A 25,417-nucleotide genomic window follows, 5' to 3' on the forward strand; every position below is an offset into this window, starting at 1 on the left:
GAATTTCTCAGAGAAAAACAATAAGTTGATTTTAAAAGGCGTCCTCAAAACTCCCTTTTCAGAGGCTATCTCTGGGACAGACGGTTCATCTCCACCTAGTAAACATCACAAGAAAAGATCTCAATCCATTCCATCGTCTCCCTCTGCAGACCAAAAGGAACCCAAGGCAAAGATACCGAAAATGACTGAATCTACCAAATTGGATCTGACTGTTCCATCTCCTTTAGCTCCTCAAAACTCCCTTTTCAGAGGCTATCTCTGGGACAGACAGTTCATCCCCACTTAGTAAACATCACAAGAAAAAATCTCATTCCATTCCATTGTCTCTCTCTGGAGACCAAAAGGAACCCAAGGCAAAGATACCAAAAATGACTGAATCTGTCTTTTCTGGCTCCATCCTCGGCACCATCATCCTTGACTGTATCTCCGATTTCTACTGCAATGCCAAATACTATTGCTTTGGCGGCACCTTAGCAGTCACTGAACCGATCTCAGTACCGATGTCATCGGTGCAAGCATTTATGGCACTGACACTTATGGCACCATATACTGCTTCGGAACCGTTGTTGATTCCTCTCAAACCTAAATTGTTTTCTCCGATACCTACTACAGCAACCAGAACTAGGTACTCACCCTCAATAGACCCTTTTCTGGGGCCTTAGTATAGCCCCTTTTTAGAAAGGCCTGAATCACCATTGGTAATTTCCATGCGTTCCACTAGGGGCCTTTCAGAATTAGATGTAGTGTGCCTTGTCGATCAGCTGCTGACGGTCAGCGGGATCTCCACCCCAGCTACGGTTACACTCCCTATTGGAGGTAGCAATATTTCTCAACAGACTCCAGGTTATTCTTCTCCTTCAGCTTCTGTGCAAGCTTTGAAGCCCCCTGATCTGACATCATCTTCGGCACCCATTGCTTTAGCTCCACTGGTGGACCTCATATGGTGTCAGAGCCATCCCTTTGGCTTCTAGTGCATTCGTCACCGAGTCTCTCTCAGGATCGTGGCTGCCCCATCGGCACTGGAATTCATGGCTTTGCACCAATCTTTTTTTTGTACGGTGCCATCCATGGTTCTGGGAGTCCTCTTGTTGCATAGCCCTCCTGAGACTCCTTGTCTGGTGGCTAGTTCATCGGAGCAGGGTGTGACCCCGGTTCCGAGGTTGCCCTGCTCTGTTCCGGGCTGCCATCCCTCTTCGGGCAGGCTGGCTTTCCAGGCAATGGAGAGAGGGCCCTTGCCTCACTAGATTAGCCTTTGGTGTTGGGACCATTACCCTTCTCTGTCTCTCTCTCTCTCTCTCTCTCAGCCACAGCTGGCACAAGCCACTGTCATAGGACACCAGGCACAAGAGCCTCAAGACACCCTGCCTCAGGGTGCTGCTTCTTCTAAGTCTTCCCCAGAAGGTCCCACTGAGGAAGTACACTGTAAGAAATCATGAAAGAAGCACGTGTACTCCCTTGAAGAGTTTTTAACTGAAGACACTGATTACAATGAAGGGAAAGGGTCCCCACGGTCACCCCTTGATGAGGTCTCCTTTGGAGACATTCTAAAGATATTGAAGCAGAGAGGTGGCTAGAACCCCTCCAATCCTTCCTGTGGGGAGTCCATGTTCCTGCAGGCTTTTCATGCTCAGCCCTTTACCTCTTGGGTGATCCCATCTGCAAATGAGCTCATCCAGCTGTCATGTAGCATGCTTTGAAAAGTCCTGACACCACTGAATCGATCCCACAGAGGCCAGACAAAATGTTGTCATCCCCTGAGCAATACCCTCATTGGTCAAATGGTCTTCCAGTAGATCCCATGGTTGTGGCGGCTGCTACCAGGAAAGAAATGGCCGAGGAGAGCCAGACTGTTCACCCACCTAACAAGAAGTCTCGGGTGGTGGACAGACTAGGGAAGTGAGTGTTTGCTTCATCAACCTTCACATTAGCTCTTTGAACTATTTGGCACACTTCACCAGGCTCCAGTGAGACTTTATTACTGAACTCTGCGAAACCTTAGCAGGAGCCGTGTCTGAGGTCTATGACAAGGTTGCCTCATGACTAGCTACCCTAGAATCCATTTCCAACTCCTCCATGTGTCTGATCTCTCATGCCATGGAATGAGCTGCCAGAGCAGCAGGTTCATGCTTTCTCCTAAGACGTCATGCCTGGATGCTCCTTTGCGGACCCCTTTAAGTCCTCCTTCCTGAATGCTCCAATAAAAGCCTCTTCACTATTCAGCCCTAAAGTTAAAGACACGTTGGCCAGGTGCGAGCAAGATGGCAAGACTCTTTCTGCCATGGGTGTATGTTTCTCTGCTCCTCAACATTCCTACTCTAGAAACCAGAGGAATGGAAAGATGTGGCACAAAAAATCACAGGGTCCTTTTCATGATGCACATGGCAAGTATACCCCAAGAGGCAGAGGGGGTAACTCAAACAGAAGACGCCCCTTTAGGGGCGGGGGAGGTCCACATAACCAGGGTTCCCGAGATTCGTTCTCTGGACAGCCCTGATTGCTTTCCTCTGGAACCAGTCGAGGAACGTTTTTCCTTGTACCATTCTGCCTGGCAAACAATGTCATAGATGCATGGGTACAATGGATTATCACCAGAGAATATCACATCCCTTTCATCCTCTACCCCACCCCTCCTTCCCGAATTCCCAACATTCCACCCAGTCAAAGGGAAGCAGCAGCACTAGAGATTCAACAGTTGCTCCAAAAAAGTCATCCAGCTTGTCCCACCAGACTAAATAGGATCCGGATTTTACTCAAGATTCTTTTTAATGCCATAAAAGACAGAGGACTGGAGTCCAATCCTAGATCTCAGCATATTAAACAAATTTGTCAAATGAGAGAAATTCCGGATGGTCACGGTTCAGTCTATCCTCCTCTTGCTGGAGAAAAACAATTGGATCTGCCCAATAGATCATCAGAATGTGTATTACCATATAAAAAGGGACAAGTGTTCCAGAAGATACCTCTGCTTCCGTCTAGGGGCCAGTCATTTTCAATTCCGAGTGCTGCTCTTTAGACTCTCTACAGCCCCCAGAGTGTTCATTAAGTGTATGGCAGTAGTTACAGCTCACTTGAGACGTCAAGGATTCCGAGTATTTCCATATCTGGACGATTGGCTCCTCACCGCCCCCACCAAGCTCCTACTGGAAGAGACCCTTATGTATATTCTAAAAATAGCTCAACACTTGGGAACATCAATAAACTGGAAGAAGTGCAAACTAACTCCATCCCAATCTGTAGACTTCATAGGTGTAGTTCTAGACATCAAAAATTGCCTAGCATCTCTACCACATCACAGGCTCCAAAGGATAAGATCCCAAGTTCAAATGATACTCTGTCAAGACCTATCCCGTCCCGATCAGTACTTCAGCTTTTAGGTTCTATGGCAGCGTCAGTCACTATAGTATCTCTGGTGAGGTTCTACATGAAGCTTCTACAATGGTTACTGCTAACCCAGTGATCCCCCTTATGACACCCTTTGGTCCTTCCAGATCCGAATAACTCAGAGATGCAAACAGGACTTAATGTGGTGGATGAAGCCAGTTGGGCGACAATGGTCTCGCCTCTTTTACCCCATCAGCTCAAGGCCACGGTAACCACGGATGCTTCCCTGATGTGGTGGAGGGGGCTACATCAGGGAAATGCAGTCCAAGGCGCCTGGTCAGAGACAAGAGGCCCGATTTCATATCAGTGTCCTGGAACTGAGGGTGGTGCTTCTAGCATTGCAAGCATTGCATTCCATCCTTCCATCTGGGACCATTGCAATTCAATCAGACAACATGTCAGTGGTCTGGTACATCAGCAAGCAAAGGGGAACGAACTCCTACCCTTTATGTTGAGAAATCATGAGAATTTAGCAATGGGTAATAGATTCCAACCACTTTCTGATAGAAATGCACATTCCCGTGAGCTCCAACGTGATTGCGGACAAACTGAGCCGATGAATTTTTCAGCCTCATAATGAGTGGTCTCTCAATCCTCTAATGGCGAAAATGTTTTGCCTCCCAATAAACTACAAATGCAGCAACTATTTTGCAGGGGGAGTCACCGAGAGATGTTCTGGTTCACAAATGGCCCTCGGGTCTTTTATATGCCCCCCCCCCCCTTATCTCGCAATTCTTGAAGAAAGCCCTTCGGTTGAGAAGCAGAGTAATTATCATTGCCCCCTATTGGCCTTGACAAGTTTGGTTCCCCTTTCTTTGGTCTCACCTCTTGGATCAAACAAGGATTCTAGATCTCTCCCCGGAGTTGATCTCATACCCGCAAGGATTGATTCACCCAAACATTCCCAGTCTCAAGCTGACAGCTTTGTTCCTCCACTTCCAGTGATTGTCAGGAAGAGTAACCTCACCTCCCTAGTGCGTAATACTCTTATGGCTTCTTATAAACCATCCACCAGCGGGATTTATCTCAGCAAATGGAAAAGATTCCTTATATGGATACAGAAAAGGAATTTAGACCCTTTTACAGCCCCTATTTCTGTGATTCTTGAATACCTAGCAAACCTTCTTGATTCAGGGGCTGCAGCCTCAACTGTTCAAGTACACTTGGCTGACATTTCGAATTTTCGTAATGGATTCCAAGAATCTTCCCTTATGCTACACAGACTCTGCAAGACGTTTTTAACGGGTGTTATCTATATTAGACCTCCTTTCAGAGTACCAATAGAACCTTGGGATCTCTCGTTAGTATTGCAGTGTCTAACAGGACCTCCCTTTGAACTTGCCTCAAATTGCAACCTAAAGTTCCTATCATGGAAATCACTATTTTTGATAGCCATCACGTCAGCCAGACACATATCAGAGCTTCACACCTTGTGCATTAAACGCCCCTACATGACTTTTCATAAAGACAGAGTATCACTCCGAACCAACGCATCTTTCTTGCCCAAGGTCATTTCAGAACTATCGCTTAACCAGACAATTGACCTACCAGTATTTTTTCCTAACTACTCTAATAGAGGGAAGTATTGTCTTTACTCATTAGACGTGCATAGACAACTACGTTTTTATCTAGAGAAAACATAACTTTTTCAAAAAACAAACCAATTATTTGTAGCCTTTTCTGGATCCAGAATGGGGTGTCCTGTCTAGAAAGTTACTTTAGCCAAATGGTTGAGAAATTGCATCACGTTTATTTATGACAAAAGTAATATCTCTCTGCCCCGTAGAGTCAGAGCCCATTCTACCAGATCAGTAGCCACTTCTGCGGCTTTTCATGCAAGAGCCTCCTTGAATGACATTTGTGCAGCCGCAACTTGGGCCAACCTTCATACCTTCATCACTCATTACAAATTGGATTTGGCCTCCAGGGGAAGAGCATCCTTCAGTTAAGTGGTGCTCAGGAAAATCCTTCCATAATGGCCTCCCAGTTACAAAGGTAGCTGGGGACTCTGTCCCATTCAGTAAGGAATGAATGAAGATTAACAACATCAGATAAAGAAATTATGTCTTAGCATAATGTTCCATCTGTGTTGTTGATCTTCATTCATTCATTACTTCCCACCCTCCTTCCCCCTCCAAAGGTTGCTAGGGGATCGCATTGAGTCCTATAGCTGTTCAATACGTTTATTCTGACCAGAGACCACCTCTGCTTTACTGATATGTGATAAACTCGATCTGAGGTAACAAGGAAGAGGGCATTGTGGGTAAAATCTTAGCTTGAGAGTTTAGGGCTGGTGCAAGTTTGGTAAAAGGCCGGCTCGGTTCTAAGGTTGGAACTGATTCCCAATGGTAATGAATGAATGAAGATCAACAACACAGATGGAATGTTATGGTAAGACATGACTTCTTTTTCCTGGGTGCTAAAAATCATATCCAGAGGTTATTCACAAATGGAAAAAGTTTCTTGATGTTTTACCCAGTCAGAGGAAAGCAGCAACACAGGAAATTCAAAAAGTTGCTAAACAAGAGAGTCATCCAGGAGATTCCACTAGAACAAACAGGATTCGGAAATTGCTCTTCTTTTTATCACCCAAACAGATGGGGGGCCTCAGAACAATTTTGGATCTCAGCAGTTTGAACCAGTATTTAAAGAAATTGAAGTTCTGAATGGTCAGGGTTCGGTTCTTTATGCTATTTTTTAATAATTAACAATTGGATGTGCTCCGTAGATTTTCAGGATGCATACTACCACATCAGAATAGACAGGTGATCCAGAAGACGCTTAAGCTTTCAGCTGGGAGCCAGTCATTACCAATTCAAAGCCCTCCCCTTTGGACTCCCCACAGCCCTCAGGGTGTTTACCAAATGTATGGCAGTGTTTGCAACTCATCTGAGCTCAGAAGATTCAGAATGTTTCCATATCTGGATGACTGACTCTTTACCACTTCCTCCAAGCATCTTCTCCTACAGTCCAGGAACTGTTTGCTCCAGATTTGTCAGTTACTGGGTATAACAATAAATTATGCTAAATCAAATTTGACAGCAGTCCATATCCTAGAGTTCGTTGATGCACATCTGAATACAGCAACACAGATGTCCACCTTCATGAGTTGGGTCTGTCTGCTTATCTCCCACCCATCTCTCACAGCCAAATCAGTTCCTCAAGCACTAAGATTTGTGGCAGCAGCCATTGTGTTAATTCCTTTAGCACGATTCTTTGTGCATGCCCATCAGTTGACTCTAGCTGTTCAGTGGTTTTTTACTTAAAACAACCCCATCCTTTCCAGTGAATCTTACCCTATTTGCAAATGTCATATCTTCTGGTGGATCCAATCAGATGACATTCACCTAGGACGACCTTTTATTCTACCACCTCCAATGGCCATAGTGGCTAATGGGGGGAATTTCCTAGGAAGGGCAGTCCAAGGCATGTGGTCTCCTCAAGAAACCAATCTGCATATCAGTGAACTAGAGATGAGAGCAGAGTTAATAGTGTTGCAGGCCTTTCAAGATGCTCTTCCTCTAGGGACTATTTAGATTCAGACCAGCAACATGTCTGTGGTCTGGTACATCAACAAAATCTATCTTATCTCCTCTGCAGAGAGGCCATGAGAGTGTGTGAATGGGCAATCTCCTCAGACTGCTTTCTAGTTGAAACACACATACTGGGGAAGTTAGTGGACAAATTAAGCAGATCCATTCTGATGCTTCATGAGTGGTCTCTCAATCAGTCTGTGGAGGAAAAGATTTTCTGTAGTTGGGGCCAACCTTGTTGCGACCTCCTTGTGTCCCCCCACAACAAGTGCAGCAGTTACTGTGCCCTTATCTCCCCTCAGAAGGAGTCACCGAGAGATGCTGTAATCCACACTTGCCCCTCCTGTCTTCTTTACGCTTTTCCCCCTCTTTGTTTGATTCCCACATTTCTGCATTGCCTCCTCCTCACTTCAACACGTGTGTTTCCCCTTTCTATGGTCTCATCTCTGTTACACTTCATGGATACTGGAGCCATCTCTGGATCTCCTCTCACACCCATCAGGAGTCACACATCCCAGTATTCAGGTCATCAAATAAACTGCATGGTTTCTCCACTTCCAGTAATAGACAGCCCAGGCTTTCTTCCCCTGTATGTACTATCATTTTATCTTCACAAAAAGACTGTGCTAAGAAGGTTTATAAGAGCAAGTAGAAAAGCTTTTCCCTTTGGGTTCTAAAAAATGAGCTTGATCTTTTTTCTTCTCCAATTTCTGCAGTACTTGAATTTCTGGCAATTCTTTTTAAAGAAGGAGCTAGTTTCTCTACAATTAAGCTGCAGTTAGCAGCTGCCTCTAATTTTCATACAAGAGACAAAAATTATTCCATCTGATGTTGCAAATCTTTATTCATTCCTTACTGTTAGGACTTCGGTTCTGTCCTCGGAACTGACACGGCAGTTACCTAGCTCATGCCAGCCAAAAACTTTCAGCTAAGACCTACCCACAATTCCCCTCTCATAGTCTCTCCAGATCTCATTTGCCGCATTCCCCGTCAGACGTGCTAAGCCTTCTCTCAAGCGAAGTGTAGCATTTTTGTGATTTATCTATATCATTAACCTCCTCTAGTCGGTTTTTCACTAAATATCATCTTTTCATCTGTAAATGTATATACTTTATTTCGAAAACCTACCCTCTACCTTGGTACTGTCCCTCTCCCCTACCTTTGGTAGGTCCTTTCCTACCACTTTGTGGTATTTCTTAGTACCATTGTTGGTACTTCTCCTTTTTCTCTCCGTTTAAAAAAATAAAAAATTCTTCTTTAACATTGCTGCTGTTGTTTTGGCTTGTTAAATTGTAGTTTGGGACTATAGTGTAATTTTCCATGATGTCTGATAAAGTAAAATTGGATTTAAACAGTGTGATAAGTGTGGGCGAAAGATGCCCAACTCAGCTGGTCACGCCCAGTGTGTTTATTGTTTGGACATTGACCACATCAGTGTATCTTGTGATATTTGTTCCAGCTTCAGCAATCGTACATTGGCTGAGCATAAGAACAAGCTGATTCTGAAGGGTATGATGAAAACTCCCTTCTCAGAGGCTCTTTCTGGGACGGAGGTCTCACCACCTCCTAAGAATAAGAAACATAAAGAGAAATGGATTCACTCTGTTCTGACATCTCCTTCCTCCTTGGAACCGAGTCGGCACCTAGCTTCTCCTGCGCCTTCGGCTCAGAATACTTCGGCACCAGGCTCCATGTTTTCACCCTCAGTGCCACCCTTAATTCTGACTCCAACCACTGTACCACCTTCGGCACCATCCTTGGTTTTGACACAGACTCCGACTACTTTATCTGCATCGGCACCATCCCCGGCCATGGTGCTGATGTCTCATACGGCTCCACTGACACTAACACTGTCGGTTCCAAAGGTTGAACACATTCCCAGAACCAGATATTCTGCCACTTAGGACCCTTTTTTGGGACACCAGTGTAGTCCATTTCTTGAGAGACCTGAATCTCCTTCGGCAGCTTCTTTCAGATTCACCAGGAGTCTTTCAGAACAAGATGATGGTGAGGGTTGTGAACCAGCTTTTGGCAGCTAGAGGATTATCCACCCCTGCTAGGTCTTCCTTCCCTCTTGGAAAGGAAGCTGTCATGGCATATTCACCTGTATATCCTCCGGCCTCCTCCCAGGTCCCGGAGACTTCAGTACCGATGGCCATGCCAGTGCATTTTGTCTCTGCTCCAATTGCGGAGGCTTCCCTGTCGGCACCAATTACTCTTGGTGCAGTGGCTCTGTTGGAACTGGAGCACTCTCAAAGCAGTGATTGGGCTGTCGGCACCATGGCTCCTAGTTTGGCAACTATTTTTTCGGTGCCGCCATCTACGACCACGGCTCCCCCAGCAGCTACTGGTCCTCTCGGAGCTCCTCAGCTTGAGATGAGCTCCTCAGGGCAGGGTGTGACCCCAGTTCTGAGGTTGTCCTTCACAGTTCCAGGCTCCCATCCCTCCTCAGGCGGGCCTGCTTTCCAGGTGAGGGAGAGGGTCCTTGCCTCAACAGGCTCGCAGTTGGCACCATTGGCATCGACATCAAAACCCCCCTCTAGCATGCAGCTGTCCCAACCCCCTACTCTGGGATCCCTAGCATGGGAGCCACAAGACCTTCACTTGAAGGGAACCCTTTCTCCGGAGTCCTCCTCAGAAGATCCCACTGGGGAGCCACCCTGTAGAAACTGTGCAAGAGGAAGCACCTTGATTCCCCTGAGGAATCCATCACCAAAGACACCGATTGTCATGAGGGAGAAGAGTCCCCACGGTTTCCCCTGGAAGGCATCTCATTTGGAGACATTCTCGAGATCCTCAAGCAGAGGGGAGACTGGAAGCCCTCCAACCCTTCGGAGGAATTGGTGTTCTTGCAGGCCCTTCCATGCCCAGCCATCTACTTCCTGGGTAACCCCACCTGCGGATGAGCTTGTTAAACGTATTGTGCAGCATGCCTGGAAGACACTGGACAGCAAAGAACCTGTCCCCCGGAGGCCAAATAATTTTATCCACCCCTGAAGACCAGCCCAATTGGTCCAAGCAGCTGGTAGTTGATTCCATGGTCGTGGCACAGCCACCAAGAGGGAACTGGCAGAAGATAGTTCCACTGTTCATCCCCTGAACAGGGAATCTTGGGCTATGGACAAACTGGAGAAATGGGTCTACACTTCAGCGACCTTTGCCATTCAATCACTAAATTATCTGGCACACTTTACTCGTCTCCAATGTCTGCCTCTTTGGTGGGGGTACTGCCTGACGAGGTGCATGATACTGCTGTCTCTCAGCTGGCTACCCTGGAATCCGTCTCGAACTACTCGATGCACTTAATCTCTCACACCACCGAGGGGGCAGCTCGAGCAGCCGCATCAGGCTTTGTCATGAGACGGCATGCTTGGATGTGTTTGTGTGATTTTGCGGACCCCTTTAAATCTTCCTTTGTCAAAGCACCTGTTGATGAATCTTCCCTTTTTGGTCCCAAAGTAAGAGACACACTATCACGTAGTGAGAAGGATGGAAAGACCTTGTCTGCTGTGGGCATACTTTTTTCCACCCCACTCCACCCCCAGAGATCCTATTCCAGGAACCAGAGGGGAGGAAAATTGTGCTGCAAGAAGTCCCAAGGATCTTTTCTTGACACTCGTGATGAGCAATCCCCCTGGGGCAGAGGGGGAAACTCATCCAGAAGACACTCCTTTCAGGGCAGAGGGGGCCACACAACCAGGGTTCTAGAGATTCCTTCTCTGGCCAACCCTACCACGCTCCTGAACAGCGGCCCAATTGCTTTCCTCTGGCAGCAGTCGGGGGTCGATTTTTCCCTGCACCTACAGGCCTGGCAACTCTCAACGGATGTGTGGGTGCAGAGAATAATATCCAGAGGCTGTCATATCTCATTCGATCTTCCTCCCAGACCCATAAAATGACTCCCCAATGTCCCACCCAGTCAGAGGGAGGCTGCAACCTTAGAAATCGAAAAGCTGCTAAGAAAAAAGAGTCATCCAGCCAGTCCCACCAGACCAGAGAGGATCCAGGTTTTACTTGAGGTTCTTTTTAGTGATAAAAAAGACAGGGCACTGAAGACCAATCCTGGATCTCTGCTTACTAAACAAATTCATAAAACCTCAAAAATTCCAGATGGTCATGGTACAGTCCATCCTCCCCTTTCTGGGGAAGGACAACTGGATGTGCTTTATAGACCTCCAGGACGCGTATTACCACATAAAAATGGACAAATGCTCCCGGAGATTTCTCCGCTTCCACCTGGGAGCCAATCGCTATCAGTTCAAGGTACTGCCCTTTGGTCTCACGACAGCCCCCCAGAGTGTTCACCAAATGTATGGCAGTCGTAGTAGTTCATCTCCGACTACAAGGATTCCAGGTGTTTCCATATTTAGATTGGCTCCTTACCGCCATGACCAGAAATCTTCCCATTCTCAGTCTCTCTTGCACTCAAGGCCTTGCCCTTCGCTTAGGTATTATGATCAACATGGCAAATCACAAATGTCTCCAACAAGAGCACTGGAATTCATTGGAGCGAACTTCGACACAACGTCCTGTCAAGCTTCCCTTCCTCCTCACAGGCTCTCAAAAATAAGAATCCAGATTCAAGTCCTCCTCCCACAGACATTTATACCAGCACGCCTTGTACTACATCTATTGGGATCTATGGTAGCAACCATTATCTTAGTTCCACTGGCTAGGTTGCACATGAAACTAGTACAGTGGCTCCTTTCATCACAGTGGTCGATCTTAACCCACCCACTCAAACACCTGATACGCCTTACAAACCTTTGCAAGAAAGAAATGCTTTGGTGGATGAAGCCAGAATCAATTCTTTGGTGTCGACCGTTCTGCCTTCTCCAGCCCAAGGCCACGGTGACCACGGATGCTTCCCTGTTGGGGGGGGGGGGGCATTTCCAGGGAAAGACCGTCCAAGGCACCTGGTCCCCCGTGGAAGCCAATTTGCACATAAATGTCCTGGAATTGAGGGCAGTTCTCTTAGCATTGCAAGCGTTCCACACATCCCTTCCTTCCAGGACCATTGCACTAAAATCTGACAACATGTCAGTCATCTGGTACATCAACAAACAAGGCAGAACCAGATATTGCCCCCTGTGTCGGGAGGCCATGAGAATTTGGCACTGGGTGATGACTTCCAACAGCTTTCTCATAGTAGTGCTCATTCCCGGGAGTTCCAATCTTATTGCGGACAGTCTGAGCAGGAACATTCTGATGCCTCACAAGTGGTCCCTCAGTCCTATTATAGCGGAGCGAAACAGATCTTCCCCCCCGTTGGGGCAGGCCTTGCTGTGACCTGTTTGCTTCTGCCATAAACAACAAATGCAGAAGCTACTTTGCCCTGATCCCCCTCAGGGGGAGTCGCCGAGGGATGCTGTGACGCACGATTGGCCCCCAGGTCTGTTGTATGCCTTTCCCCATTTCCTTTCATCCCGAAATTCCTCCAGAAAGCTCAAAGGTTGAGAAGCAAAGTGATCCTCATTGCAACACCAAACTGTAGTACGAACTGGAACACCACCAAAAGGAACAACAACCAGTGAAAATAAAACTTTATTTTCTTTCTCTTTCTCTCTATAGCCTCGGCTCACCAAAAGCCTTCAAGGAGTAACAATTCACATACATCCATAGTATTTATACACCATTGTCAACTTATTATACAATTAAACAATTAAATAATCAAATATGAATCTAATTTTCTACTTAAAAAACAATATATTAAATCAAACTTTTCCAGCAACATTCAATATTTAACCCTTTGGGGGTTAATGTCTCATATTTTAAAATAAAAATCATCTCTTTCTTTAAAAGTTCATTTCTTATTCTACCCTCACTAGCTTCATATATAAAAATCTGCTCTAAATCCTCATTGCCTCTTATTGGCCCCATCAAGTCCAGTTCCCTTTTTTATGGCCTCATCTGATTCACAGCCCGTGGATCCTGAATCAATCCCAAGGTCTGCTGTCTCTTCCTCAGGGACTGATTCACCCCAATCTCCATAGCCTCAATTTCACAGCTTGATTTCTCCACTTCTGATGATTGCCAGGCTACCTGATATTTCATCTCCTGTTCGCAAGATTCTTCTGGCTTCACACAAACCTTCCTCCAGGAAAATTTATTCTAGTAAGTGGGCTAGGTTCTCTAGATTGGCTAAAGATCATAACATAAAGATCATAACATAGACCCCCTTTTCCATGCCTATTCAGAAGATCCTACAATACCTGACTACCCTATTACATGCAGGAGCTTCAGCATCGACAATTACTGTGTATTTAGCAGCTATTGCAAATTTTCACAATGGAATTGACAATTCTTCTGTTATGTCACACCGACTGTGCAAAACCTTCATGAAAGGAATATTACATGTTAAACCTCCTGTCAAGCCTCCTATAGAGCTTTGGGACTTGACATCGGTGCTTCAGTCGTTAACAAGTCCTCCTTTCGAGCCTTCAAACTTATGTGATATGAAATTTTTGTCGTGGAAAACTCTACTTCTAGTAGCCCTTACCTCAGCGAGAAGAGTATCTGAGTTGCAGGCCTTGAGTGTCAAGAGACCTTACTTGATTTTTCATAGGGAAAGAGTGTCCCTACATACTGACCCCTCCTTTTTGCCCAAGGTCATTTCTAGTTTTCTATTGATCAGTCTGTTGACCTACTGGTTTTCTTCCCTCATCAGTCAAATAGAGGGGAATATCTTTTGCATACCCTCGATGATCATAGGCAACTTCGTTTCTATTTGGACAAAACTAAATCTTTCAGAAAAACGGATCAATTGTTTGTGGCCTTTACAGGACCCATATTGGGTAGGCCTGTCTCCAAAATGACTTTATCGTCTTGGCTCAGAAACGCCATTACTTTCATCTACCATCAGAACAAAGTGTCATTACCTTCCAGAATAAAGGCTTACTCTACTAGATCGATGGCTACTTCAGTGTCTTTTCTTTCCAGAGCCTGTATGGATGACATCTGCGTAGCAGCCACTTGGGCAAGACCTCATACCCTTTTATCACTCATTACAAATTGGATTTGGCCTCCAGGAGACGAGCATCTTTTGTTTCTGGTGCTCAGGAATGTCCTTCCTTAGGGCCACACAGGACTCAAGTAGCTGGGGACTCGGTCCTAACAGTAAGGAATGAATAAAGATTTGCAGCATCAGATAAAGAAGTTATGTCTTACCATAACATTCCATCTGTGTTGTAGATCTTTATTCATTCATTCATTACTTCCCGCCCTCCTTCCCCCTGTCTGGACTCCTTGTGGACTTTAGGATCTCCTTATTGGTTAGGGTATTTACCCAGACAGAGGCTCCTACTGTCTCTTTTATTACTTCTATACTGTATTGGCAGGCAAACTCGATCTGAAGAGACTGTGAGAGGGGCATTGTGGGTAGGTCTTAGCTGAGAGTTTTGGGCTGGCGCGAGCTTGGTAATGGCCGTGTCAGTTATGAGGACGGAACCAAAGTCCTAACAGTAATGAATAAAGATCTACAACACAGATGGAACATTATGGTAAGACATAACTTCTTTTTTGCTTCATCCAGACTGTGCAAAGCATTTCTAAAGAGCAGTTTGCCTTCTCAGATCTCCACTAGAGAATCTTTCGCCTCACAGGGATCTGACTGTTCTGCTTCAAGGTCCAACTCAGAAATTTTGTGAACCTTCAGCTAACACTGATTTAAAATTCCTTTCATGGAAAACAATCTTCGTAGTAGCCATTACGTCTGCAAACAGGTCACCTGATCTCCAGGTTCTTTCTTTAAAGACCCCTTACATTATTTCCTATAAAGTTACAGTTACTTTATGGACAGACCCTTCTTTTTAACTTAAAGAAGCCTCTGAAACCAACATTAACCAATCCATTCATTTACCAACATTCTTCCCAAATTTTTCTAATAAAGAAGAATACATGCTTAATCTCCTTGATGTAGATAGACAATTGCACTTTTATCTTCACAGGACAAAACAAATCAGAAAGTCAGATAAACTATTTGTTTCCTTTTCACCAAAAAGTCTGGGTTTCCCAGTTCCTAAAATCACTTTAGCCAAATGGATTACTGATTGTATTTCTCGGATCTATTCTCAACAAGGCATTCTATTACCAAAACAAAGGCGTTCTCTTACCAAAACCACCCAAGGTTCATTCAACCAGCTCCATGGCTCCTTCAACTGCTTTTTTGGTCAAGAGCATCTGTTGATATTTATGCAGCAGCCACATACCTTTGTTACTCATGAAAAATTGGATGATATATCTAGAAACAGGAACCACCTTTGGTTCAGCAGTACGTCCATGAGGGTCACCCATAATCAGTGTAGCTGGGAAATTCTGTCCATACATTGAGGAAGAATGAAAAAGACATCATCATATTTAAGTTATGTACTCACCATAACTAGGCATCTGTGTTGTACATTTTCATTCTTCCTCAACTTCCCTTCCATCCATCCCCCATCCTTAAATATTCTGGAGAAACCTATTGAACTGTTTTGGAACTTATAGTTCCAGGTTTGAGCCCTTCATTTTTCAGTCAGCTATTCTCGTCTGTAACTGTATGAGCCTTATGGCAACAAACTCAATCTGAGGTAATGGGGATGGACTAAGGCATTATGGGGTGAGGGAGGAGCTCAAGAGTTGGATCCAAAGTCTGGAGTATGCAGCTGAATCGGATCCGAACCCATGAGTTGAAGAATGAAAATGGACAACACAGATCCCTAGTTATGGTGAGTACATAACTTTTCATTTTTATGTATAATTCATGTACAAACTTGCATGTATTTAATTTTTCTCACAGAAATACTAAATATATAAAATCATAGATATATTTTGCTTTTATAACATAAGAGCAAAAGCAGTGTTATTTCTCATTGAAAAGTGATATTTTTCAGCATTGAAATGATGTTACAGAAAAAAGCGAAGGGAATGCAAGAAGTTGTGACTTGGCACTTAGCATTCAGAGATGTAATGTGTAGCTTCTCTGTTACCTTTGTTCACAAAGGCTCATACTAAAAACAGCTTATAACTGAATATCCAGATTTGTTATCCAAATACTTTTTCTAGAAAATGTCAGAATTTTAAAGCTGAAACCCTGTATTTGATACTTTATGACCCAGTCTGTAGAAGGAGGATGACTGTGTGGCTTTTTTTAAGGTACTACATGATAGATGGGCTGTCAAATGAATTATGAGGTGCCCCAGAAGTAGTTTTTCATCCATTGGTGGAGCCAAGGTAAGGTCCTACCTGCCAGCTAAGCATCCATTGTTAGAATCTACAGTAGTTCATGTACAGGAATTGGAGACCCACCTGAAGGTTGATGAAGAGTGGCAACCATTCCGGGACCCAACAGCCTGGGTCTGACATAATGAGAAGATCTATAAGAGTATGGGTTTCTATAACCACTGACATGCCACAGTCTGTTGCAACACTAGTTTTTATATGCAGTAAATGTCACCATAAAGATTGTGGAGGTCATTAAGCTAAGAAGTCATGGTAGGGTCTTTTTGTGGCCTTTGTGCTTCTTCATCCATACAGGCAAAGTGATAACTTCTTGAGCCCTCTCACTGGGTAGCAGTGAACACTACTGGATAAAGTCCAGCTCTGAACTTAAAGGCAGTCATTTGAGGTGATATTATAGAGGACATTTCCAAATTTATGGTCACCTCCAGAGACTGCAGCCATTGGAGTATCTGTTTTAAGTATACTGCCATGGACTCCTTTGATGAAGCCACCAGGAGCCCGTCATCCAAGTAGGGGAATGAATGCATCAAAATACGTCTCCTGCATGGCTATGAATATAGTGGCCAACACCCTGTTAAATAGTCTAGATTGCTGAAATGGCAGTATTTTGTACTGGAAGTGCTGCCTACCCAGAGTGAAGCAACTCTGCTCTGTGCAGTGTACACACTGATATGACAGATGGCGTCCATCATGTACAGCAACATCATCCAGATGTCTCTTAGCAACAGAGGGTACGACCTCTAGAGTGTAATTATCTGGAAACAAATGTACAAAGTATGTTTACTGAAGTTTTGAGGTGCAAGATATGACAGAAGATATCTGTCTCCTGTGAATCTAAGAAAATATTTTAAGAGCCCCTCCACTTTCATATACTAGGGTGCCCCTATTAGACTTCTTTCAGCAGTTTAACCTGGTCTTTTCCCAAGAGCTCTACTCAGATAGTTTGATCTCTCATTTAAGCTCTTGCTTGGAGAATTTAAGAGCTGTAAGACATGGTTGACTGTAACTATGTTCAGGGTGCATTGGTCTTTGGTGCTAGCTTTCCAGGCTGGGATAAACTTGGAGAATTGCTCCTGCAAGTAAAGACCTAAACCATAGTCATGGCTGCTGCAGTGAGTTGGTGGAATTGTCCACTTTGTCAGCTTGGCAGGCACTGTTGGCAAGATCTTGTGAAGCTTCAAAACTTTCCTCAGTTTGTGGTTAGTAGTGAGTTTCCAGTTTGAGTATATGACTAAGTAGCAGGGCTAGTTTTACAGTTCTGGGGGACTTCAGCAGAACTGGCAGTTCCTTATCAGGATTAAGACCTGATAGATTTTAAAGTGCTGAAGATTTAAAGTTCCTGTATTAGAATTCTTTGACATATCCCTCTGCTCTTTTCCTGTCTATGGACAAGCCCTCCAAGCTGTTAACTGCTGCAAATGCACTTTTATCAGGTAAAAAAGAATAACAGGACTATAGACAGAGTTGGAAAAAGGTATACACCTCTTCTGCTTTGGATTTCAGAGCTATGCATTACCAGACCGTAATGACAAAAAGTCTGTCTGTTATGGCTAATTTGAATAAAACCCTGTCTTCTCTGGAAGTACCTGGCATTAAACAGTAGGCCATGTCTATGGTAGCTCAGGTTGCACAGTTTGCTAGACACAGTTTGCTATCAAAATGTTGAAATTAACAGCAAATTCTAATCATTTTGTCTAATATCCTTGTCGAATTTGGTAGTGTCGCTTTAACAGAATGTCTGCAATCATCACCTCGATGTCCGTATTCAACAGTATTCGAAATGTGAGAACATGACGTCAAACTGTCAGGCTGTTGTGGTGAAGCTGCTGTGGAAATTTTAAGTATTAAACACATTTTATGGTTTTGCAGGGGATGCTGCGCTGCCCACACCCTCTGCATATTCTATATTCCAACTCCAAGATAGCACTACAGTGAGGAAAAGGGTACATTTCCTGATCCCCGCTGTAGTGTGATATTCAATCAGAACGTCAGTCTCATATTAGCGAATGTACACTACTATTTGCTAATGTGGATTCGAGCATTTCCAGATCGGCATTACAGAAACTAGGAAACACTCATTCGACCATCCCGTTTCGTGTAAGTGCCATTCCATATTTTGATAGTAAACCACTAGACACTGTATCAAGTGCAGTTATGATACTAGGGAAGCCTCTTCCAAAGCGGCTGCTACTGGGTCTGTCATTTGAAGGTATGCATGGCTTCACTGTCAGCCCTTACCTGAAGAAATTAAAGCTAAGGTACTCGATTCACCTCTGACTAGGGACTTATTATTTGGTCCTGAAGCAACCAACCTGATTAAAGCCTTGCAAGACCAACATAAAATTATGAATGATTTCAGACATATTTTCATCTCTTCTGTCCCCATTTTTGAGAGAAGCTACCCAGCTAAGTTCACCTTCTTCTCTCGCAGGGAATCTAGACCCCACAAAAGGGAAAGAAAATGCCTTAAAAGAGACTTCAAGATAAATCAGGCTGGGATTCTAAGTCTGGGAGGCCTCCCTCTCCAGACAAATTAGCCTGACTACTTTCTTCCCCTCCATCTGCCTCTCTAGGGTCCATCCCTTCCTCTGTCGAAAAGACTCAACTCATCTCTTTCAAACTGGCACCTCATAACATCAGACAGTGGTGCCCTTTTGATTATTCAGCAGGGGTTACAGGATGACTCGGAAAGAAATTCCACCTTTCAAAGGCATCCTTCCACCACCTCACGATCCAATAAACTTCCTATCTTACAAACCCTGCTCGACCAAGGCACAGTAGAACCTGTCCCACAGCAAGCACATAGGAAGAGAGGTTTATTCTACATTCTTCCTAGTACCAGGGGAAGGGGAATGGAGGCCTGTACCGGATTTGTCCCTTACCAATACCTTTCTCAAGGTTACCTAATTCAAAATGTTATCACTCCAGACTCTTTTGCCTTTAATCCTGCCTCAAGCCTTTCTAGTGTCTTTGGATCTGAAGGATACCTATCTCTACATACTCATCCACCCTTCTTTCATGAACTTTTTAAGTTGTTCAACTTGTTCATTACATTTTCAGCTCTTTGCTTTACACTTTGGGTTGTCTACATTAGGGTATTCACAGAATGCCTGGCACCAGTCATCATCTTTTCCAGAATGCAGAGAATTCAGATATTCCCATGTCTAGATGACCTGTTAATACAGGTACCATCTCCTCATCTCAGCTTCACTTTTTCCCTCTTTTAGAGTTTGGAGTTCATGATCAACTTAAAGTACATTCTGAATCCTACCCACAACCTGGTCTTTCTGGGCTACTGATGAGACACACAATTCATGTAGGTCTTCCTACCATTAGACAAAGTACAGGGCATCTTCAGCTACTTTCAGTCTCTCTGTCCCCCTTCAGACCCACACTGCTAGGGAAGCTCTTACGACCCTGGGGTTCATGGCAACAACGTGCCCTTCACCAGACACCATATGAATAAGGTTTAGTGGTTCCTGAAATCAATCTGTTCCATTCATTTTCATTCCCTGGATCCCAGATCCCATTTCTTCCCTTACTAAAGAACCTCAACCCAAGGCCTTCCATTCAAGTTGCAGATACTGCAGGAAGAGCTGCGCACAGATGCCTCAGATGCAGCTTGGGGGGATGGACGGGCTCCCTGTGAATCCAGGACCAATGGCCACTAAATCAAAGGACAAAACACATTAACCTGAAGAAGATTCAGCTTTGATTCAGACCCTGCAGATCTTCCCTCACTCTTGGTCTCCTGTTTCTCTCAGAATTTTCACAGAAAACATTACTATCATATGGTACATAAACAGCAGGGGTGGGAGGGCAAGGTCTTATCAGCTATGCAGACTGGCTGTTATGTCATGAAAGCAGGCTATAAAAGCAAACCTGTCTCAACAAGCAGTTTACATTTCCTCTCAGGACATCTTGGTGGACTTTCTAAACAGATCAAGGGTTGGACCCTCAAGAATGAATGCTGAACAGAGAGGTCTTCCTGGATATGGTCCACAAATTGAGTATTCCTTGGGTAGACCTGTCTGCCTCCATCCACAATAGGCAACTACAACTGATTCCTCCAGGGATTCTTGCCCTAAGGCACAGAGAGCAGATATCATGCCCTTTTCTAGGAAAGGGAGATTTCTTTATGCCTTCCATCCTGTGCCACTATTCTCCAAGGTCTTGTTAAAACATCCAGAGAGGCAATCTAAAAATCTTGCTGGTGATTCCTTTAGCCCAGACAGCATTGGTTTTCCCCCCTTTCTCTACCACCTAGCCAGGGGTCATTGCCACAAGTTACTCCACAGAGTAGACTTGATTCACACAACACAACACAAGGGCTCACTACTTCACCCAAGTCTATCATTCCTCAGCCTGACATTATGGATGATAGGATTTTGATCCCTTTTGGACACCAATTTTCTGAGGACGTGCTACAGGTTCTTCAGGAGGCAAGGAAACTAGAAAGTCTTGCATATCCAAATGGAAAAGATTTTCTGTCTGTCATGCTAGAGAACAGGGCCCTTTACAATATGGAGTACCTATTATCCTCTCTTATTTGTGTGAACTACTTAAAGCTGGTCTGCCTACTCCTCGATTATGTCACACATATTGGCCATTTCTGCATGCTTACCTCTAGACCCCTCTCTCCTTTCAAGGCAGGAGGTAAACAGTTTCTTAAAGGCATCCTTCATTTAAAACCTCCTAGGAAAGTTATTTTGCTTTCTTGTGGCCATACATTTGTCCTAGAAAAGCTGTCTCTGCCTTCCTTTGAACCAGCAGCTTCTGCCTCCCCAAGTTTGTACTTGGAAAACCATACTTCTAGTAGCCATTACTTCAGCTAGAAGAGCTTCTGAGCTCCAAGTTCTGCTGGCATCCCCTTCTTTCCTTATTTTTCATAAGAGCAGAATGTCTCTGATGTCCAACCCCTCATTTATTCCTCAAGTGGTCAATGAGCTATTCCTCAGTCAGGCCATCAGTCTTACTGCCTTTTTCCCTAAACCTAATAACAAGGGGGAGAGAGAAAATCCTCCATTCTATGAATGTTACACAGGCAGCTCAGATTTTACTTGGACAAGACCAAGTCCATTTGCAAGTCACCAGTTGTTTCCCTTCAAGAATCCTGGGTGGGAAAACCTGATTTCTAAACAAATTATTGTTACCTGATTTTCTAAGTCCATTTCCTTTGGAATGGGAAATCAGGTCTATATTATATGATCGAACTTTCAAAAGTTCGAATGTCATATGGTCGACACCATATGATCAACTTTTTGAAAGTTTGAACGTTTTAACGGAGATCTCTGTACAGCGTGGCATGGAAAGATTTCCCTTTTCTGCACTGTAGTCCGATCTTGTAGTTGGTAAATTTAAAGAGTGGGGGGTGTGGGGGTGCAGGGGGGCTTTGCCGCCCCTCCTAAAATTTTCAGGTAGGTTATTTGTGTAGTTTATTTTTTTTATTAGATGTTCGAACTTTTAAAAGTTCGATCATATGGTGGTGACCATATGACAGTCAAACTTTTGAAAGTTCGATTCTCTAATATAGACCTGGGAAATCTTTACCTTTTGTAGTAGAAGCACAATCCAATAGATGAGTGGCCTCTTCTGGAGCCTTTTACAATTGTATTGATATAAGAGCTATCCTAGAAGCAGCAACTTGGTCTTCTATACATGCCTTTACCAAACACTATAGGATAGATATTTTCTCTAGATCCAGAGCCTTCCTTGCCAGGGCAGTCCACTCTGGATTGATTGACAGCTCTCCTATGACTGATCCAGCCATCCATACAACTCAGTAACCTTTGGGAATCCTCCAGCAGTTTGGAATACTGCAGCAGTAATATAAGGAAGGACCTAGTACAGTTGTGCAAGAACTTGCCATAATGGTAGATGGCCTACTTTTTAACTATTGTAGTATTGCGTCCCACCCATCCATTCCCCTTTTGTGTCTTTATCCAGGTTTTACTCTTCTTCTAATGGACAGAGAGAGGAAAAGCATTCTTTGCCTTTCTCCCCTGTTAGCTGACCTTTATGTTTCCTGTATCTTTAGGTGGCTCCAGGTCTCCTGGACTCTGGATAGTCTGAGATCTTCACACTCATTCGTCCGCTTATGTACACTTATACCCATGGGCTTAGGTCATACATAAGACAGGGCTATGTGTAAGGCTTTGTCTTTGGTACCCTGGACAGATGTCTAGATTGCTTGGCAAGATAACCCAATATTTGGAGTACTACAACAGTGATCAGAAGGCCAGCTCCTGTTATGATAAGTTCTTACACAGCTGTACTTTTAATTTTGAAGTTGTAACCAATACTTGGGCAGTGCACTGTTGTTTATTGTAAATCACAGACTGTGGCTGAAATGGGACAGTAGTGGTTCAGCCACTACCCTAGTCAACAGACTAAAGTAAGTAAGCAAAAATAGCTGATGATGGACAGGAAGTGCATGAAGAAGATCAGGTTGATAGGAATCTCTGAGAAGTTACAGGCTGGGAGCTGTCTTAGTTTTGGAAGAGGCCTGCTGGTACTATGCAGTGGCTTGATAAGTGATGTACAGTAGAGGGTGTACATATTTGTCACTGTGGCTCAGTCTGCAGTAAAACAACTTAGACAAATTCTTACAACATTTACATTAACGGAGGAGAATTTGGGAAATATGTGATTACCTGGTAACATATTTAAGCATAATGGGGCGGTAGTAGTTTTTAGTTTTTTTGTTTTATTCATTTGTTACTTAGGTAAACCATCTAGGCACGAGTGCTTCTTTTCATTGGTAGCATAAGAGCATGGTTTAGTTAAGTGACTTGCTCAGTCACTGACTAGTTAAATGGAGGCTGAAGGGGGGTCAAATTCAGGACTGCTGGATGAAGCTCATTAACGGCTCCTAGCCTAAATCTCCTGAGTCAGATTGCCAGATTGGACTGACTTATCAAGCACAGTCCAGTATAGTAAGTCTGTCAGAAAAAGACAGTTGTGAAGTCTAATCTAATGTAAAATTAAATTGTATTACCAAATCAATACTCATTTCCATACATTGTTAATTCATTATTAATAGTTATATAGGGAAAATAAGTTAAATCTCCAAGATAAGAGAAAGGGTGTACTGGAGCTCAAAAGGGGTTAGTTTTTTTTCTTTCTTTTTTCATGAGGGAAGTTATGGTAGGCAGTCTGTTAGATTTCTTCTAATCTAGCAGATTGGAAGTGTATTTCACTTCATGTACATTAGAAGGGTTACAAAAAATATTTATATACTTGTTGTTATACAAGTAATTTTGGCATTTTTATTTTTTCTTTTTTTTATTGGCCTGAACTAAACTTTATTTTAAGTTATTTGACCAAAATTAAAATATTGACTACAATGAGAATTATTTACACAGTAGTTACACATTTTACATTTGGTATGGTATTACAAAATATAATGCAAAACAAATATAATATAAAGTTAAATACTGAGAATGGACTTGACTATTTTATCCTTAAAAACTAATGGTTTAAACAATCCAAGGAAAGGATCTAAGTTATTAATATATATGAAATTAAATAAAGTACAAGTAGTATTTCTTCGAGACTCACTTCAAAACAGATGATACCTTTAGCTGGAATCCTAATGAATGTTTGATCTTATCTCACTCATCATATAAGAAAAAGACTAGGGGCACTTTCATTTTATGGGAAAGTAATGTCACTGTGCCTCAAATCATTTACAAATATGAAGATAAAGAAGGACTCCTAGTCATAGTAATAGTAAAATATAACAATAGACTCTGGGCATTAGTAAATATATATTGGTTTCCAGTTATTGTGGTTGGGACAATACGAAAACATATAAATCAAATAACTAGAGTATATAAAGGAAATTTGATTTTGGGAGGTGACTTTAATTGTATATTGGATAAATCAGAGACCTCAAGCAAAAGAAATTTATGTGCAAGTTTTATAGGGAAGCTACTTAAGAAATGAGAAGAAAGTTTAAATCTAATTGATACATTTAGTTATAAGGAGAACAATTCATTATTATTTTCACACCAAGATCACAGATTTCGGACACATGCAAGAATTGATAAAGTCTTCATATCTCAAGAGCTAAATTAAAAAATAATACAATTTTTCATAATCCCTTCTTTGTCCCTTTTCAGACCATAATTTATTAATTCTGAAAATACATACAGATTATAAGAAATTATTTTTTGTCAAGAATTCCAACTTGCATTGCAAAATTAAAACAATTTAAACCTTGGTTAGATTCAGAAGTACAATTATTTTTAGATATAAACTACACTACTGAAATAAATGTAATTAATCTTTGGGATACCTTGAAAGCCTATCTGAATGGGAAAATTCTTTCATGGTGTAAAAACAAGCTAAAAGAGTGGGAATCAGAATTATGTAACATCCAAAAACAAATTACAGATCTCACTATTAATTCAACTACTTACATACAAAATAATCATAAAAAGCATTGGAAGACTTAAAAGATATAATGAAATCCTAACTCACAAAACTAATATAGCTGTAGAAAGGTTAAAACATAGTTCCTATGCAGTACCCCCCAAACATATGCATAATTTAGCAATAAGATTAAAAAAACATTCAATTGAAAATAATATTACAAGTATTAAACATGAAGGAAGGAAAACAAAAAGGTTTCAGATATAAATGATGTACTCGATGCATTTAAACATTATTTCTCTGACTATTATAATGCTACTTCACATATAACTAATACATCAAACTTAGACCTGAAATTAGTAAAGGTGATGACCGAAAAGTTAGACATTCAAAAACAAATATCTCTAAAGAAATTACTCAAAAAATCAAGGAAAGTAAAAGTAATAAAACACCGGGAATTGATGGAATAATTAATGAATTGTATAAGATATTTCCATCTTCAGTAATATCATTGTTTCACAAAACGTTGAATGAAATTCTAACACAAAACACAACTCCAATTTCATGGAGATACTCCTTAATTACACCCATTATAAAAAAAAAAAAAACAAAGACCCTTCACAGTGTAAATTTTATAGACCAATATCTTTACTTGATTATAAAATCGTCATGTCAATGTTTGTTTCTTTCAGCTTTTCCCGGTTAGGGGTCGCCACAGCGGAACTCCGGTCCGTTAATGATTGGCAGTAGATTTTAAGGTGCTGGTTTGCCGGGCCGAACGCGCAACCGTCAACGAAGGAACGCCCATTCACGCATGTCGCCACACAGAAGACACTCTAACTGAGAATCGAACAGGCAACGTCTAACTGTGAGGCAACAACGCTTGTTAGAATTAAAAAAATCATTGA

At 42.9% G+C, this 25,417-nt stretch overlaps 1 protein-coding gene across 1 annotated transcript in view; it reads left to right on the forward strand.

Moving 5' to 3' along the window:
* Nucleotides 1–25,417, forward strand: part of LOC122802338 (ras GTPase-activating protein 2-like) — a 384,535-nt gene that overhangs the window by 126,986 nt on the left and 232,132 nt on the right. The gene's annotated exons all lie outside the window — the stretch shown is intronic.

This window comes from Protopterus annectens, chromosome 5.part0 (assembly GCF_019279795.1).
Source record: "Protopterus annectens isolate FY-2018-M chromosome 5.part0, PAN1.0, whole genome shotgun sequence".
Taxonomy (NCBI): domain Eukaryota; kingdom Metazoa; phylum Chordata; order Ceratodontiformes; family Protopteridae; genus Protopterus; species Protopterus annectens.